Here is a 19,040-nt window from a genome sequence, read left to right as displayed (position 1 = left end):
AGCTATGTAAGTAGATCAGGGAATGTCTAGGAAGATGCAATTAGGTTTCTCTTTTATTTCTTTATGGCTTGTGGACTCCTCTATGCTAACCCCAGGTGCTTTTGTTTTGCTTGTAACCTTTCCGCTGAACCTCAAGAGAGTTATCTTGATGCTTAATTTTTGTAATTTTTTTTTAAGATCTAGCAAAAAGCCTAATTTCCAGATTTATTTTCTTCCTTTTGTTTTTTTAATAAAATTTACCTTTTTAAGAACAGGACTGGGTTTTTTTGTGTCCTGAGAGGTTTGTGCATATGTTGTTTAATTAGATGGTGGCAACAGCTGATTTCCTTTGTTTTTTTTCTCAGCTCTTGGGTGGGGGTGAAAGGGCTTGAGGGTACCCTGCAGGAATGAATTCCCAAGTGCGCCTTCCTGGGTTCAATGGGTTTTTTTGCATTTGGGTGGTGACAACATCTACCCATCCAAGGTCAGAGAGAAGGTGTAACCTTGGGAGTTTAATACCAGCCTGGAGTGGCCAGTATTAATTTTTAGAATCCTGTGGGCCGCCACCTTTTGCACTCGAAGTGCCAGAGTGGGGAAATCAGCCTTGACAGCTATCTTCAAAAGGAAAAGGACTAGATGCAGTTTGTTTTTGTTATATGAAAGCTGAAACTCTCTTTTCTGGATGGCAAAGACTGGGTGTGCTGCTATTCCCCTCCAGTTCATCATTAGGCAGTATGGGGATTTTTCTCCTATCAGAGAGAAAATTGGGGAGGAAAGCAGTGGTACCATTCCAGGCAATATAATTTGTAACACTCAGATTGCCAACAGTTCCCATTTGGCACAACACAGACAGTGCTTCAGTGATTGAATCATGTTGCGGTTCTGATTGCACATGGAGCAGAGAAATGAGGATAGAGAGAAAGTTGGGGGGAGTACAGTTATGTCATGTTTGTCCACTTAGAACACTACTCTCTTTCAGCCGATGGCAGGTCTGAAAGCAGACACAATTTTGTCCAACCCCATTCATTATATGTATTATGGTATAATGGTAGCTGTATCCTAGGTAAAGTTTCATTACAAAGTTAAATTTTAACAGAAGCATTAAACCTTTATTTGTAAAAATCTTACTGAAATGCCAAAAAACCAAAATGAAATATAAACTCAGAGCGCTCTTTGAATTTTTCATGGCGGTTTGATGATAAATTAATTGATACAGAGAGAACAAGAGAGAGAACAGAACCTGTCCTTTGGCCATATTCTTGCAGCTCATGTGCTGAGTCCTAGAATATCACACCAATATACAAGGGTAGTCTTTGTCTGTAGAGAATTTTATAACTTTTCATCATAATGGAAAATATGCCCACCAAGCTTATCCTGCTGAACGTTAATGTGACAACAAATCTGCCATAGTGCAAACCCCCTCAATAGCTTCCAGGGACCTAAAAAACCAAGAGAGGCACTTTCATCAAATATTCCTGTAAGTTTGGGGAAAGTTCCTTGACCTAGAAAAGAGGAGACTAAAAACTCAAATATCACCTCTTCTTAATGGGGTTTAAATTCTCATTCAATCCATTACTAACACTCCTTCCTCTATATTATGAGAAACCCCAGGCTTATTCACTACTACACCACACTGCCTTTCAGAACAACAAAGCAAGTTAGATTATCAATCTTTAAAGCCGATGCAGCTGATTCTTCTCCCAAAGCCGGGAATAAATCCAGATTCCTGATCACTTATAGTCTACTGCTAACTAGTAAATAGTTGTGTGATACACAGAAAAAGCATCTCTCAAGACTTCCTGCGGGAGCTGGTGTACAGCAGGGCTAGCAATTACTCCAGCAGCTCAACTAGCACAGAATTGTCTAAAGTGGAAGAGGGTCAAACCCTGCTGATGATGTTTGTGCAGGGAATGATATGGCGTACGTGAGTTGCATAGTGAGAAGGCCTCTTCAAAAGAGGTTCTGTTACTGAAAAACAATCATAATCTGTAAATTCTGATATAAATCACCAAAATGACAATATGAAGGTGGAAAGGCATGCCTAAATCTTTCCCCTTAATTCTTATTTCATTTCTGGCAAGCTTTGGGGTGGGTGGAGTGTGTCTGCCACTAGCCCTTGTTTTTGACTTTTCCCTGCCTTGATGATATTTGGACAGGGACTGTCCTCTTCTGTGGTTGAAAAGGGTGTGGCACATTTTGGGTTCATTGCCATATGGCCACATTTTGGCACATCAGTCTAAATAAATAAATTGTACTATTACTAATAATAATTGCATAGCTATTAAAACAAACTAGTTGCTTCATAGTTAAACTTCCTGCATAATTTTATCTATACATTATCATGATAGTGTATATGGATTTAATCAACATACAAAAATCTAGGTTTCTAGATTTGTGCCTGCCTTCCCCTAGATTCACCATTAGAAAGATGCTGTAGGCCTAGATGTGTTGGGTTGTTTGTTGGTTTTGTTGTTGTTGTGTCACATGCCCCGCCCCCGCCCACAGTACACCTTGAATATAACAATTGCAATAAGAAAAATAATTTCAAACCTCAGGGTTTGATATTTCTTCCTAGCCTAAATGAGAATTGCACTTGCTGGAATAAGGCACAAGGCTTGACAGAAATGTGAATTTGCTGTATATGAATAACATAAAAATGAATGTGTGGATTTGAAGAAGTGAAAGAAGTATTAGTAAACGTGAAGTAATGTCCCATTCGATATGCATAGAAATTCCATTTTTAATAATGTAGTCATTTGAAAACAATAGGGCAATTAATGTTTATTTGACTGTTCTCTAGTCTGTGCATAATGAAGCTGACCCTATGTGCAATTTTCACTTCACTATCTTCAACCTGCAAATGAACATGTTCTTATGTTCATGAGCACAATTCAATTACAAAGAAATAGGCTATTGATTTTAGGGACCATTTTCTATTACAGTACCACTATGATGGGTAATTTCAGCTCCCTTTAATGTACTGAAATATGAGACTACATGCTGTTATACGATGTGCTTGGAAATTCCTATGGGTTTCAGCCTACTCCTTTTGAAATCTATGACAATACTCTTGTCCATTGCAAAGGGAGCAGGATAAAACTGCAGGGGACTAAACCAGTGAGAGACTGATCATCCCAAATTCTCCTTGCCCTTAAATTTAGTTTAGGATGTTTAGTTTAGATCCTAAGTATGGAGGACATGTATTTAGCATGCACAGGCTTAGAATATATAGAGGCAGATGGTTAGAATGTAGAGGAAGGAGATAAAATCATGTAAAACTCAAAAAAGTGAAGGAGACAATATAAAAATCAGAGTTAGAAATATTAAAGATATGTTTAAATATAATTGTAGGATGCGCTATAATCATAATCAAAACACTCTTGGAGGAAAATGTCCAGTTAGACTTCAAACATTATTTCTATTTTATTCAAAATGACAAAGAGAGGAATATGCACATTCATGTAATCTCATCATTTAATTCAAAACAGATGTACATTTCCAATCATTTTTTCATAACTCAGTTTGCTGATCAATTTTGATGTTTTACATACCTAGTTAGTAGATTTAGTGCCAAAAAGATTTTTGAGTCTGGGTTTCTTGAAGACTTTTAGAGTTCCAGTAGAAAATGATAGGATGGTCTTATGAAAATCAATTTTGATCAGATACAGTGAGCAATATTTAAGACTTCTGGCAAAAAGATTCCTCATTTAATATGAACATTCTTCTTTAAGTCAAGACTGGAGGCCACAGGGCTTTTTTTAAAATAGGTATATCGAGCTTGGGGAAAACTGAATAACTTACTGAAACTGAAAGAGAAGTGCAATAAGGGAGTACTGAAAAGAGGAGGTTGCCTAGTGGTCAGAGCAAGCCCACTGTCATTGAAGTCTGTGGCAAAACTTCCACTGATTTCTGTGGGAGCAGGAGGAGGCTCCAAGTTTATTCTACCTAGATTCTTAAAAGCCAGGATTTTCAATTCTACCAAGTTTAACTTAACCCTTCATCTTTCAGTGGAAAATACAATTTAAGGCAGTTTGCTGTGTGGGGGTCTTCAAGATGTCACTAAAATCCAAGTTCCTTTCTTCCCTGCAATGACAAAGGTCAGATGGCACTTTTCATACAAGTAAGAAAGGAAGAAAACAATAGGCCAACATGTTTCCTCTCCAACTAGCATATTGTGGACCAAAAAACCAAAAGAATACATTTCATTACTCATAGTTTGTCAAAAAAGTTTTTGAAAACCTGGGAAAAAATGAAAATACCCAATTGGTTTTGTGAAAATGAATTTTCCAAACAGGCCATTTTGCAACCATAATGTCAACCAACTGTAATCATAGTGAGATGCCACGCATTCCACAGTAAACTGGACCTAAACTCTACAGCAGTCTTTGGATTGCATGGAGCAGACTAGAAATTCTGTGGTACTGTTATTTATTTTTAAAAATGCAGCTTTATAATAAACTAAAAATGAAAATGAGAGGTAGGATTCTGAAGAGTAGCTGTGTTGTTTGCATATTAAATTCAATTTATTATACCTTGTCCAACATTGACGTTCGGTGGACTACAGATTTTGTAGGGACAGTCCATAGCTGCACTCTAGAAGTTGTAAGGAAGAAACTGGTAGGATTGGCATTTGTGCAGAGGACTGGCACCTGAAGAGGAAGTTTGGGATTGTGAGAAGTGCATTAGTGGAATGTTTGTACTAAAATGATCAGCAGTGAAATAGTTAATATTGACCAATATAGTGTCACCATTAGGTTTCAGGGTGAATAACCAATTTCAATTAATGGGGTGGTTCACACATCCGAGCTATTGTTTTAGGCCTTTTACTGGCTCAGACAAATATCAGTGCATCAGTTTATCCTTGGTTCGTGTTTGCTTGATTATGTTTGCAACCATATGAGCTGGAAAGATCTTTTTTAAAAATTTAAAAAGGAAGTTGAGATTCTGGAAAACAATTCTGCAGCAAGGGATTGATTTTGACAGACTATACGAGGCTGTGGTGGTTGTTAACAAGATGTTAATTAAATGGCAGACACACAGGAAAAAGACAATGTCCTTGCAAAGGAGGATTTTTCCTACTGAGGATAAAATTCACCCCTACTATGAGCAAAGCCTGAGTAAATGGGTTTCTGTGGAGAACTACCCTGGAGTTGTTGGGAAGTGAAAACAACCCTAAACCTGAATGTAAGAAAAGACAGCAGGATGAAACTAAAATCTGCTCAAAGTGGCAGTCCCCATGGAGTAAAGTCAAAACTATTGCTTGACTGCTGTGGAGACAGCATAATTGCAATAGGGTGTTTTCCCTAAAAAAAGATATCTGAAGATTTAAAGAAAAAAGGTCTTTCTTTGCTATAAAAAAAATAATAATAATGTGCGCTTCATCTACAAAAAGCCAAATTTGCAATTCCACTTACTTCATTGTCTTTGTATCATTAGGCCAGGAATGAATTTGGCCTATTTAAGGTACAAGTCCATTTATATATTTATGAAACAATGACAAAATCCCTCTCTGGTGGCTCTCAAATAATATCAGGATATCGTCTGCTAAGAGTATTTTAGAAGGTCGGATTCTGATGTCCTTTCCCAGGCAAAACTGCCACTGGCTTCAGTAGGAGTTTTGCCTCGAGCAAGGTGGCAGATTTAGTTTTATCTGAGGAAGCACAGTACATAGGCATCAGGCGATGATATACTTTAGTTGTGTTTAGCAGGAGACGGAAAATGTTTTACAAACTGATTATGTTGATATTATTTATGCATTCATTTTTAAAGGTCATTTCACTAAACTAAAGACTTTCTATCAAACTGTTGTTGCCAGTACTTGGCTCATCATTGTTGAACTTGTAACAACTTGTTTTCCTCCTGGGAGGCAAAAACCTCATTCATAAACATTAATACATACAAGCCTGACAGCCAGTGCTGTTAGTACTTCAATGCTTATTAATAGTTATGTACTACGGTCAAAGGCAGGCCTTTTTTTCTTGTCCGATCATCTAAAAATACAGCTTTACCAAAGATGCACAAATTTGCCTGCGGGCTAACATTTCTACTTTATGGATGAAGAATGCTTATTCCATTGACTGTTCCCATTCAGTTCAAGGTTTATAACCTGGTTCATTAATCTTGTAGTAAAGTTTGTGAAGTAGTTCAATTCATTTTACTTAAATATGAACAGGATGGTAAGGAATCTTGGGATTTTTTCCTGTTAACTGTAAATATGTCTCACTGCTATATGTTGTGATGGCAATAACAATTACTTTGTACACATTCAGTTTTGTCTTGAGGGAGATGTTTTTGAGTTGCCAGATGTTTCTGAGTCTTCCAAATGCAGTGTTTGCCTTCCCGATTCTTATTTCCTCAGAACTAGTACCATCTTGGCTGATGGTACTTCCAAGATATGCAAAATTGTTCACCTTCTCCAGTTTCTCGTCTTCAATTTTGATTTTTGTCCCTGTAGTTCCCCATTAACATGACTTTACATTTCTTTGCATTGTATCTCAAAACTATACATGGCAACTTACCAAGAAAGGTATACAAAAGCGGGATGCATTTCATCACAAACTTCTGAGAAGAATATTGGGAATAACATATAGAGAGAGGAAGACAAATGAAGAAGTGAGAAAAATTACTGGACAAGGCACCCCCAAACAAAACAATCTACAAAAGATGACATCAGTGGCTGAGACATGTGCTGAGAATAGAAAAAGAACACTCACCCAATACCGCCCTTGAATGGAAGACAGAAAACGCAAGAAGAAAGATAGGAAGACCACAGATAACATGGAAACTAACAGTTCTGAATGACATCAAGCACCTCAACATGAAATGGGAAGATTAGGAGAGAAGGGCAGTTGACAGGCAAGGATGGCAAATGTGGGTATCCCAATATGAAGCAAAGCATGGGATGGAGTAAGGTCTAAGGTAAGGTCTAACTGTAAATATATTTGGATGCTAAGTAACTCAGCATGTCTGCAAACTTGTCTTTCTCCTCTGGACATCTGGTACCAAAAATCAGTCTTTGTTTATGATGCAATTGGTCTGAAGTCCAATCCTTTGTGGCTACTTTACATAAATAATTATGACTTAAGTTTATAGAGCATTATTCATCCAGAAGGATCACAAAGCATTTTACAAATTGATTTACAAAGCACTGCATAGGCCAAATCTAACCTTGGTCTTTATGCAAAACTTACACTGTTAGCAATGGAAGTTCTGCAGGAAAAACAATGGAAGAATATGGTGACCTGTGCATGTGCGCAAACATTAATTTATCTACTGCTGAAACACAGTTTCCACTTGTAGGAATGATTGCAAACTAAGAGTGCACAGAAACACTTCACAACTATTTAGGAGAGGATATGAAGAATATTTTATATAACCGAAACTACAAGGAGAACATCTGGAAGATATGGACTACCCGCACTGGAATACTGAGGGTAACACATTCCTAAAGCTTTAAAAAACAAAACAAAACACACACTAAAAAACCTTCAATTCCAAAAGTGCTCAGGCGCTTGGTTTTAGGGCTTACCCAAAAAACAGCACCAGCTGCACAGAGCTCCCTAGGACATTAATTTGATACTGCCAGGAGAGAAAACTGCCACCTGCTTAATCACCAACACTACTTCCTGCAGAAACTAGGTGATTTTTGGAGGTCTCCTATTCACTTATTAACCAAGTTTTGGCCCTGTTTAACATATGAGATCTGGAGAGATCACATTCCAAGATAGAACAACTGCTGCCTATTAAAAACAAAAAAAACAAAAACAACAATAACAGTGGAATAGCAAGGGTGTTACAGGTCATGTCCAAGGTGCTTTCAAAGAACTAATCGGAGAGGCTTACCTTGCCCAGCTAACGCCATTTACTTTCTCAAGCCGGAGCTATCAGTCCCTTGCATCAGAGGCATAGAAAATCCAAATTTTTTTGGAGAGCACATAATCTATGGCCTAATGGTGGCCTGTATGGAAAAATAAACATCCTGATGGCATGTCCTGTTTCTTCTTCCATTACTAATCTTGTAGTGTAGCACAGGTGCCATCTATGTTTTAATGTAGTTTTCCTACACACAAACGTTGTGCTGCTTGAACTGTTACAGGAGGGCCAACACCCCCCACACCAGTATGCATGCAATTATATTGGGATAAATGTGCTTATACTGGTATAGCCATTCCTATACAGACATTCCTGGTATAACAGCATCACTGTGTCCACATTAGGGGTTGTACTGGCATAACTATATCAGTAAAAATATAAATCACACCCCTAACTGGAATAGTTACAGATTACAAAAACTGTGTAGATCATAGAATATCAGGGTTGGCAGGGACCTCAGGAGGTCATCTAGTCCAACCCCCTGCTCAAAGCAGGACCAATCCCGAATTTTTTGCCCCAGATCCCTAAATGGCCCCCTCCAGGATTGAACTCATAACCACCCTGGGTTTAGCAGGCCAGTGCTCAAACCACTGAGCTATCCCTCCCCCTCAAGGATCAGACCTTACTTTGAAACTTGGTATATAAATTCTCAGACTAGGAGTAGTAGTTTAAATCTTTTTCTTCAAATAAGTTTGGCCTATTTTTACCCACTCCTAGGTAGATAGCATATAAAATCCCTCCTAGTAAAAAGTTTTACTTCATTTTAATAGTGAACATTTGCATTCTGCTAGTCAATAATGGGTGCACAAAGGCATACATTTGAACAGCACTTAGCCACATTCGGGCAGCACTAACTGCTAATGCACAGCAGTACTTTTCAGCACATACTATATTGCGAGGCAGTCATAAAATTATAATGGATCCCCCACGTTCATTGCAGGTTATTATTATGTAGGTTGTCAATGCTTAACAGCTGTGCAAAACTGCAAAAGTGCTACATCAAATGGGTGACAGAAGAATCACCAGAGTGATCCTACTCACTTATCAAGTCTAAAAGTTCTAGAGATATTTGGAAAGCTATTGGGGGCGGGGGAGGGGTTGGAGGTTGTTACATTTGTTTAGTGCTGTTAACAATATTTTTAAAAGTAAAATAAATGTAAAAAATATATTAAGATTTTATTTTAAATCCACAAAATTCCAAACTTCAACCTTATCTTGGAATTTCCTCATTCTTCATTGTCAGTTCTTTAACAGTGGTTTTTAAATTGTATTTTCGTACGTAACAAACAAAACAGTATGGGATAAGCTATCCAGACCTATAACCATATCATCAATGATATTCAACAGCCTCCCCATCACACAAACTAGCAATTTCAGTATCATATTCAGGCAGTCTCTCTTCTCCCATTTCTAGGCTCTTACCTGACCCCTGTCACTTCATCCTATATGTCATCTCTAAAATTTGTTCTTTACTTTCCAACTCTATCATTAAAATATAAGACCTTGCCTTTGTCACCTCTAATCTACTGAAACTTTGTCTTCACATCTCATAGTGCCGTACTCCACATAATACAAAATGCTCCTGTTAAATTATCTTCCTCTCCTGCTGTTCTGACTTTCCCATTGCTGTTAGAGGGCTTTCCCTCCCACTTCCCTGGTTCGTGTCACGCAAACAGCAAAAGACCAGAAGTCCTTGCGTGATGTTTACTGGGGTTAATTTCCAGCAAGTATGATTCCAATTTTTTTTCTACCCACTTCCTGTTTGCCCCCAATTTATATAGTAATATTCTCAGCTATACCTTAACCAATCATTTTACCGAAATTTAACGAACCAATCCTAACATACTGTAACAATTTACTGAAATTTAACGAACCAATCCTAACATACTGTAACAATTATCTAACCAGTTATATCCCACTACCCTAAAAAGAACAGGAGTACTTGTAGCACCTTAGAGATTAACAAATTTATTAGAGCATAAGCTTTTGTGGGTTACAGCCCACTTCATCGGATGCCATTCTATGCATCCGATGAAGTGGGCTGTAGCCCACGAAAGCTTATGCTCTAATAAATTTGTTAGTCTCTAAGGTGCCACAAGTACTCCTGTTCTTTTTGCGGATACAGACTAACACAGCTGCTACTCTGAAACAACTACCCTAAATTAACTTACATCTCGCAAAATTAATTATACAGCAGACAAACAATTAGAGAACCAGACAGATTAATGACAACAAAGTGGGGGCCATAAAGATAAAATACAAAAATGAGGGTTTCACAACCATTGATAAGTGATTTCTTGCCAGACAGGATACTATCAAACTAAGTTTTCTTTAACCATCCAAAGATCTCTTTCTTTATCTGGTGATGATGGGCACTATCAGGACAGGATCATCTTCCTAACAGCCCAATACCACCTTATTTCAATGTGACAGGTTTGGAATGTGAGTGTGACCATATGCTTCCCAGTTTATGGCTTCCCCTGCTGCTTAGCCAAAGGCTTTAGCCTAAGAACAAGGCCTCAAACTATCCTAGTGAGACAAGGCCCATACACAGGCGGACTGTGATTTTGATTCTTTCTTTTTATACCCCTGTAACTAGCTAAGTGATAAAAAATACACCTAAGTTCTTAAAGTATAGGCCTTTACAGGCAGGCCTGAATATCAATATTCTAACAATTGCCCCTCTGAATCCTTTCACTGAGGTCCACTCACTATAGGTATTTACATTTCCCATCCTCACCTTCAAGGCTCTGCTAGATCTGCCCTCCCTGTATTTCTGCTTAGATGGAATTCCTTCTCCTCTTGTTGCCTATGCTTGTCTCATGCCCCCTTCTGAGTATGCTTTTGTATTCGTTCCCCACTCATTTTCATGCCTGCTCCCATGCATCTCCCTCCCTTGGGCACCAAACAGCTTCCCTCTCATCATTCAAATCACTGCATGCACACTTCTTGCGTGAGGCCATCAGTTATAATTTGCGGGACACTGTTAATGTCTTTCTTACTTGGTTGCAGCTACATTGAGGGCAGGTAAAAGCACTCAAGGTGCATTTGAACACCTAATGAATGTTATTTCTCTCTTGGCACCTGGCTAAATCTGTATTAATGGCCTTTCTAGTACTTAAAACACGATTTTATAGAACTAAAAGGCTTTTTACCAAGTACTGTGCTTATACTATTTTACATTTATATAAAAAGTCTTCGCCCAAGGCACTTTACAAGCCACACATATACACTACCACAAATGCAGTCTATTTTATTGAGGTAGAGAAGTACTGAGGAGGGAAAAGAATGGGCTAGAAGTGGACAACTCCTTACCTTTACAAAAAGGAATCATGGGAAAATTGATGGGTTTGAACAGTGCCTAGCACAATGGGGCCCTGGTTGGTAGTTGTAGGCACTCCTGCAATACAAATAAATAATGTTCAATAGACAGAAACAGCATCTGAGCATAAGAATCTCTCCAGAAATCTCTCTTCCATCTCACTGATAGAACTTAAGTGAGGTTCCAGACACAAGTTAGTTCAAGCCTAATATTTAGACACACAAGCCATCCCCTTTGTAATTTCTTTGCTACACTGGGTAAGAACATTTCTGCTATATATACTGGCTCTGTATTTTCCTTCTCTTTTGCCTACACCTCTGCTGGTCTAGAGGAAATCTTATTGCATTTTTTTTAAAAGGTGCGCTTTTTTCTCATGGTATTGTTTATGCACATAGGTTTAATAGAGCATCTGTACTGGTAAATCAAGATAAACTTCACACAACAGCAGTTAAACCTCCAATTCAATTATAAAGCTAGCACACCGGACAGTTCTAAAAAGCTGCCACAAGGTGGAGATAGTCTGCAACATGAAGTAGAAATTGTATTTTCGGTTAGAGAAATGAACACATACTACAGTTAAAATAACTTTTGATCATTCATGTTGTGTTCTATAGTTGTCCATCTGGGCAAAAAGTTACCACATTTAAAGTTATCTAAAAGCAGGCTGTAAATTTTGGGATGAGAGGTGGTTATGTTCTCATCTATTATCCAGCAACGAACAACTTGCCAGCAAAAAGGACACTGCCAACTAAATTGTTCATGAAATGGATATGAAATAGCAGAGGCTACAGGACCCTACTAATGAAGAATTTAAAACTGTATAGAATTAGGACATAGGAGTAGATATGACAATCAAGCCTTTGACTAAACTGACTCAGTTGTAGCAGCAGGAAAGATTAAACAATATGTTGAATATTTATGAAAAAAATTGTTTAAAATTATAGCCTTGATCACACGTGGGTAGAGCTCCCAGTCAGCACAAAGGCCCATTGAAGTCAATGGCGCTGAATACATTTCAGTTTGCAGGATTGGGGCCTAGGGGGAAACTGACACTGAATATCGATAAGAACAGATTTTAAAAAATTTATTAAAGATAATGTTAACATTATGTAATACATAGGTTAAGACGAGAGTGTCTGAACATCTGGGCATAATGCTTAAATTATCCAAAAGTACAAAGTGTTGTTTGAAAATCATAAAATACCTATAGTACATAATCCACAATATCCCAGATTAAAGTTAATAAATTCAGTGGTTACATTAAAGTATTAGCATCCAACTATTTGGGTACATCACTCATAAAAAGGTCATACTAAGAGTAGCTTGTAGTAATTTTACAAAATGGCCCCTTAATTACAGGCAAGTCAGCTATCACTGTAACTATACTTTTCCATTATAAAGCAGCAGTACTAAGTAAGTCCACAGGACAGGAACAACTCCTAAATTTCTAATGCCAGTTCTCCCTGTAACTCACCATCTGGCCTTGACAAAATAAGGCTGGAGATATTCAAAAGCACCTGTGGGATTTAGGAGCATAAGTCCCTGGAAGTCTCTTGAGACAAGGTAGGTGAGGTAATATCTTTTATTGGACCAACTTCTGTTGGTGAAAGACACAAGCTTTTGAGTTTACAGAGCTCTTCTGCAGGACTGGAAAAGTACTCAGAATGTCACAGCTAAATACAAGGTGGAACAGAATGTTTAGTATAAGTAGTTAACACACATACCATTCAAGGTAAAGCAGCCCATTAACATCGCTGCAGGACAAAAATAGGACCAAAAAAAAAAAAAAAAAAAGAGCTAGTGGGTTAAAGATTCTTATAATAAGCCATAAATCCTGTGTTTTATTCAGACCATGATTTTTAGAATCTAGCAGAGTTACCAATTTAAGCTCCCAGGCTCATGTTTCGAAGGTGTTGAGCAGATTTCCTTTGAGGAAGGGGACTGAGAGCTCAGATATGGAGTAATTGTTTCGGGAAAAGTGTTCACCCACAGGTAATATAGTGGTTTTGTCTTTTATTTTTCTGAATTAATTCAAGAATGTGGAGATTGTCTGGTTTCACCCACATAACTGTTGGGCATTTAGTGCACTGGGTGAGACACACATGTGGTAACAGGCATGTACAGGACCCATGGATATCAAAAGCTTGTATCTTTCACCAACAGAAGCTGGTCCAGAAAAAGATTCTCTCATCCACTGTCTCTCTAACATCCTGGAACCAACAGGGCTACAACACTTTAAATGCACTTTTGAAAATCCTCCCCTTAGCACTCAGGTTCTTTATTTGTAAACTAGAGATGCTTTCTTTTGCCAACAACATATTTTGAAAATGAGCATTTTGTGTAATGTTTTGGGTGTATAAGACATTAGATAATTCTTACTACATTCATAGTGAGCTAGTCTACAAACAAAATGACTACAGCTACTCAGCACACTATGAGACACGATTTAGAAACACTTATTGTAACAAGCGTGTGATACAAATCCAAGTCACTCCAGGAAGAACCTAGATCAGCAACACAACAGCCAAAGTTAGACAGCAGAAGCAAAGTATATTGATTCTTTGATCCTGAGCATGTTTTCTCCCTGCCTACAGAGAGAAGTGAACCAATATCCAACATTCCTAGGCAGTTTTACTGTACAGACAGCATCAATAAGGAAAAAAAAAAGTGTGTGAAGGTGCCAGTCTGGGCAGGAAAAGTCATCCTAAACTTCATGAGAAGCAAGACAACAGAACAGCAGCAGTCAAGAAATTTAAATCTGGTATTTGGAATGGTGTGAGCCATCAAACTGTTCAGCAGTTTAGTTAGTGAACAAATGATCTTGAGGTCTAAGTTCAGTGAAGGTAGGGAGAGTGAGCAAGAAAGGAGATCAGAAGTGAGCAGCTAAATACAAGTAATACACCAAGAATCCTGTGGAAGTCATTTCGGCTTATAGGAGGAAAGATTGTAATTTGCTAGTTGTCAGAAAATAGTTTCATTACCTGTTTTCTGTATGGGCTCATCGTTTAACAGGCTGTTTGGAAGCACAGGCCAGAGAGAGGGTACTGCATTTTGAGCAGGTGTATTGGGGACTGCAATTAAGGAGCAACTGGAACCCAACATACTGATTAACAGTCAACAGGTGATTGCTTGTCCTATTTAGATTCCAACAAAAGGGCAGCTCTTTACTAAGCACCAGCTATTATACACAATATAACAGTTTCCAAAGGAGCACAGGGCTGGTCTAGTTAAGCAGATGAAACTACTTGTATAAAGGTTATTTAAAACTGATACAGTTAAACTAGTGAACAAAGCTATGTGGGCACTTCATATCAAATTAGCCTGAGTCAATTAAGAACAAGCTGAAGCTAAACCACCATTAGCTACTCTTAAACCAATAGTGTCTGTGCTGGATTTTGCACTGGTTTAAGTCAGTTTAAAAGCCAATTTATCTTAAACTGGTGCAATACATATTTAGACAACGCTTAAGGCTGCACATGTTCCACGCTGTTTTATGTTCCCCACATTGCATAAGATCTAGGATGTACCATGTACAGTTGGTTTCTATTTGGGAGTAAAGACTCATGCACCTTCTTTGATATACTCTGGAACCAAGTACAAACTGCTGGGATACGAATATCAGTGGTGCACTGAGCCACATGCTGCCCCAAGCTACGGAAATGTCCCTCTTGAATCATGTGAGCGAAGGGGTTGCCATCAGCTGTAGAACTGAATTCTGAGGAGTTATTACTAGAGCCCAACACTAATTGAAATACATTAAGCTTATTGAGGGGAGAGAAGTTTCCTCTCAGGTACCTTGAGAAAGGGAAATTTACAGAGTCAGGATGAAGTTTGTAACTGTGTGTGTCAAAATGTGATATTGTCAAATAGCTTGAGTTGGAGGAAGATACTAGAAACAAGGATGTAGGAATAGTAGTGTACGGAGGCAAGATTTTTCCCTTTGAGTATACATGGGGGAAAAAAAATCAGCTGTATTTAGCCATCTCTCAATCTAGGATCATGGATCTCACATAATATAGGATGAAGCCTCCTCAGTCCCGGATAGGCCACCTCTCAGGAAAGTCCTGGGTACTGAAGGAGAGTATGTTGGTAATTCAAAAGACGACACTCTACCCTTTGATTCACTATTCTGCCAACACAGCAGAAATAGCTTCTTCATTAGAAAGTCTTGATGTAAAAGGCTCTGGCCCCTTGCAGCAATTAGCTTAGTCTTTGTTCTGGCCAAGTTACAGTTTAGCCATTTTTTTCCACTTGCAATTAGATATTTTTATCTGCTTGTTTCAAACTGTAGTGTGCTGAACATAGAATCATAGAATCATAGAATATCAGGGTTGGAAGGGACCCCAGAAGGTCATCTAGTCCAACCCCCTGCTCAAAGCAGGACCAATTCCCAGTTAAATCATCCCAGCCAGGGCTTTGTCAAGCCTGACCTTAAAAACCTCTAAGGAAGGAGATTCTACCACCTCCCTAGGTAACGCATTCCAGTGTTTCACCACCCTCTTAGTGAAAAAGTTTTTCCTAATATCCAATCTAAACCTCCCCCACTGCAACTTGAGACCATTACTCCTCGTTCTGTCATCTGCTACCATTGAGAACAGTCTAGAGCCATCCTCTTTGGAACCCCCTTTCAGGTAGTTGAAAGCAGCTATCAAATCCCCCCTCATTCTTCTCTTCTGCAGGCTAAACAATCCCAGCTCCCTCAGCCTCTCCTCATAACTCATGTGTTCCAGTCCCCTAATCATTTTTGTTGCCCTTCGCTGGACTCTCTCCAATTTATCCACATCCTTCTTGAAGTGTGGGGCCCAAAACTGGACACAGTACTCCAGATGAGGCCTCACCAATGTCGAATAGAGGGGAACGATCACGTCCCTCGATCTGCTCGCTATGCCCCTACTTATACATCCCAAAATGCCATTGGCCTTCTTGGCAACAAGGGCACACTGCTGACTCATATCCAGCTTCTCGTCCACTGTCACCCCTAGGTCCTTTTCTGCAGAACTGCTGCCTAGCCATTCGGTCCCTAGTCTGTAGCTGTGCATTGGGTTCTTCCGTCCTAAGTGCAGGACCCTGCACTTATCCTTATTGAACCTCATCAGATTCCTTTTGGCCCAATCTTCCAATTGGTCTAGGTCCTTCTGTATCCTATCCCTCCCCTCCAGCGTATCTACCACTCCTCCCAGTTTAGTATCATCCGCAAATTTGCTGAGAGTGCAATCCACACCATCCTCCAGATCATTTATGAAGATATTGAATAAAACCGGCCCCAGGACCGACCCTTGGGGCACTCCACTTGATACCGGCTGCCAACTAGACATGGAGCCATTGATCACTACCCGTTGAGCCCGACAATTTAGCCAGCTTTCTACCCACCTTATAGTGCATTCATCCAGCCCATACTTCCTTAACTTGCTGACAAGAATACTATGGGAGACCGTGTCAAAAGCTTTGCTAAAGTCAAGAAACAATACATCCACTGCTTTCCCTTCATCCACAGAACCAGTAATCTCATCATAAAAGGCGATTAGATTAGTCAGGCATGACCTTCCCTTGGTGAATCCATGCTGGCTGTTCCTGATCACTTTCCTCTCATGCAAGTGCTTCAGGATTGATTCTTTGAGGACCTGCTCCATGATTTTTCCAGGGACTGAGGTGAGGCTGACTGGCCTGTAGTTCCCAGGATCTTCCTTCTTCCCTTTTTTAAAGATTGGCACTACATTAGCCTTTTTCCAGTCATCCGGGACTTCCCCGGTTCGCCACGAGTTTTCAAAGATAATGGCCAGTGGCTCTGCAATCACAGCCGCCAATTCCTTCAGCACTCTCGGATGCAACTCGTCCGGCCCCATGGACTTGTGCACGTCCAGCTTTTCTAAATAGTCCCTAACCGCCTCTATCTCCACAGAGGGCTGGCCATCTCTTCCGCATTTTGTGATGCCCAGCGCAGCAGTCTGGGAGCTGACCTTGTTAGTGAAAACAGAGGCAAAAAAAGCATTGAGTACATTAGCTTTTTCCACATCCTCTGTCACTAGGTTGCCTCCCTCATTCAGTAAGGGGCCCACACATTCCTTGGCTTTCTTCTTGTTGCCAACATACCTGAAGAAACCCTTCTTGTTACTCTTGACATCTCTGGCTAGCTGCAGCTCCAGGTGCGATTTGGCCCTCCTGATAACATTCCTACATGCCCGAGCAATATTTTTATACTCTTCCCTGGTCATATGTCCAACCTTCCACTTCTTGTAAGCTTCTTTTTTATGTTTAAGATCCGCTAGGATTTCACCATTAAGCCAAGTTGGTCGCCTGCCATATTTACTATTCTTTCGACTCATCGGGATGGTTTGTCCCTGTAACCTCAACAGGGATTCCTTGAAATACAGCCAGCTCTCCTGGACTCCTTTCCCCTTCAAGTTAGTCCCCCAGGGGATCCTGGCCATCCGTTCCCTGAGGGAGTCGAAGTCTGCTTTCCTGAAGTCCAGGGTCCGTATCCTGCTGCTTACCTTTGTTCCCTGCGTCAGGATCCTGAACTCAACCAACTCATGGTCACTGCCTCCCAGATTCCCATCCACTTTTGCTTCCCCCACTAATTCTACCCGGTTTGTGAGCAGCAGGTCAAGAAAAGCACCCCCCCTCGTTGGCTCCTCTAGCACTTGCGCCAGGAAATTGTCCCCTACGCTTTCCAAAAACTTCCTGGATTGTCTATGCACCGCTGTATTGCTCTCCCAGCAGATATCAGGAAAATTAAAGTCACCCATGAGAATCAGGGCATGCGATCTAGTAGCTTCCGTGAGCTGCCGGAAGAAAGCCTCATCCACCTCATCCCCCTGGTCCGGTGGTCTATAGCAGACTCCCACCACTACATCACTCTTGTTGCACACACTTCTAAACTTAATCCAGAGACACTCAGGTTTTTCTGCAGTTTCGTACCGGAGCTCTGAGCAGTCATACTGCTCCCTTACATACAGTGCTACTCCCCCACCTTTTCTGCCCTGCCTGTCCTTCCTGAACAGTTTATAACCATCCATGACAGTACTCCAGTCATATGAGTTATCCCACCAAGTCTGTTATTCCGATCACGTCATAGTTCCTTGACATCACCAGGACCTCCAGTTCTCCCTGCTTGTTTCCAAGGCTTTGTGCATTTGTATATAAGCACTTGAGATAACCTGTTGATCGCCCCTCATTGCCAGTATGAGGCAGGAGCCCTCCCCTCACAGACATTCCTGCCTGTGCTTCCTCCCGGTATCCCGCTTTCCCACTTACCTCAGGGCTTTGGTCTCCTTCCCCCGGTGAACCTAGTTTAAAGCCCTCCTCACTAGGTTAGCCAGCCTGCTGGCAAAGATGCTCTTCCCTCTCTTCGTAAGATGGAGCCCGTCTCTACCCAGCACTCCTCCTTCATGGAACACCATCCCATGGTCAAAGAAACCAAAGCCTTCTCTCCGACACCATCTGCGTAGCCATTCGTTGACTTCCACGATTCGACGCTCCCTACCTAGGCCTTTTCCTTCCACGGGGAGGATGGACGAGACCACCACTTGCGCCTCCAACTCCTTTATTCTTCTTCCTAGAGCCACATAGTCCGCAGTGATCCGCTCAAGGTCATTCTTGGCAGTATCATTGGTGCCCACGTGGAGAAGCAGGAAGGGGTAGCGATCCGAGGGCTTGATGAGTCTCGGCAGTCTCTCCGTCACATCACGAATCTTAGCCCCTGGCAAGCAGCAGACTTCTCGGTTTTCCCGGTCAGGGCGGCAGATAGATGACTCAGTCCCCCGGAGGAGAGAGTCCCCGACCACCACCACCCACCTTCTCCTCTTGGGGGTGGTGCTTAAAAAGCTTAAATGCTTAAAAAGCTTAAAAATGCTTAAAAGCGGGCATG

Source organism: Lepidochelys kempii, chromosome 11, assembly GCF_965140265.1.
Source record: "Lepidochelys kempii isolate rLepKem1 chromosome 11, rLepKem1.hap2, whole genome shotgun sequence".
Classification (NCBI taxonomy): Eukaryota; Metazoa; Chordata; order Testudines; family Cheloniidae; genus Lepidochelys; species Lepidochelys kempii.
Note: the sequence above shows the minus strand (reverse complement) of the source record.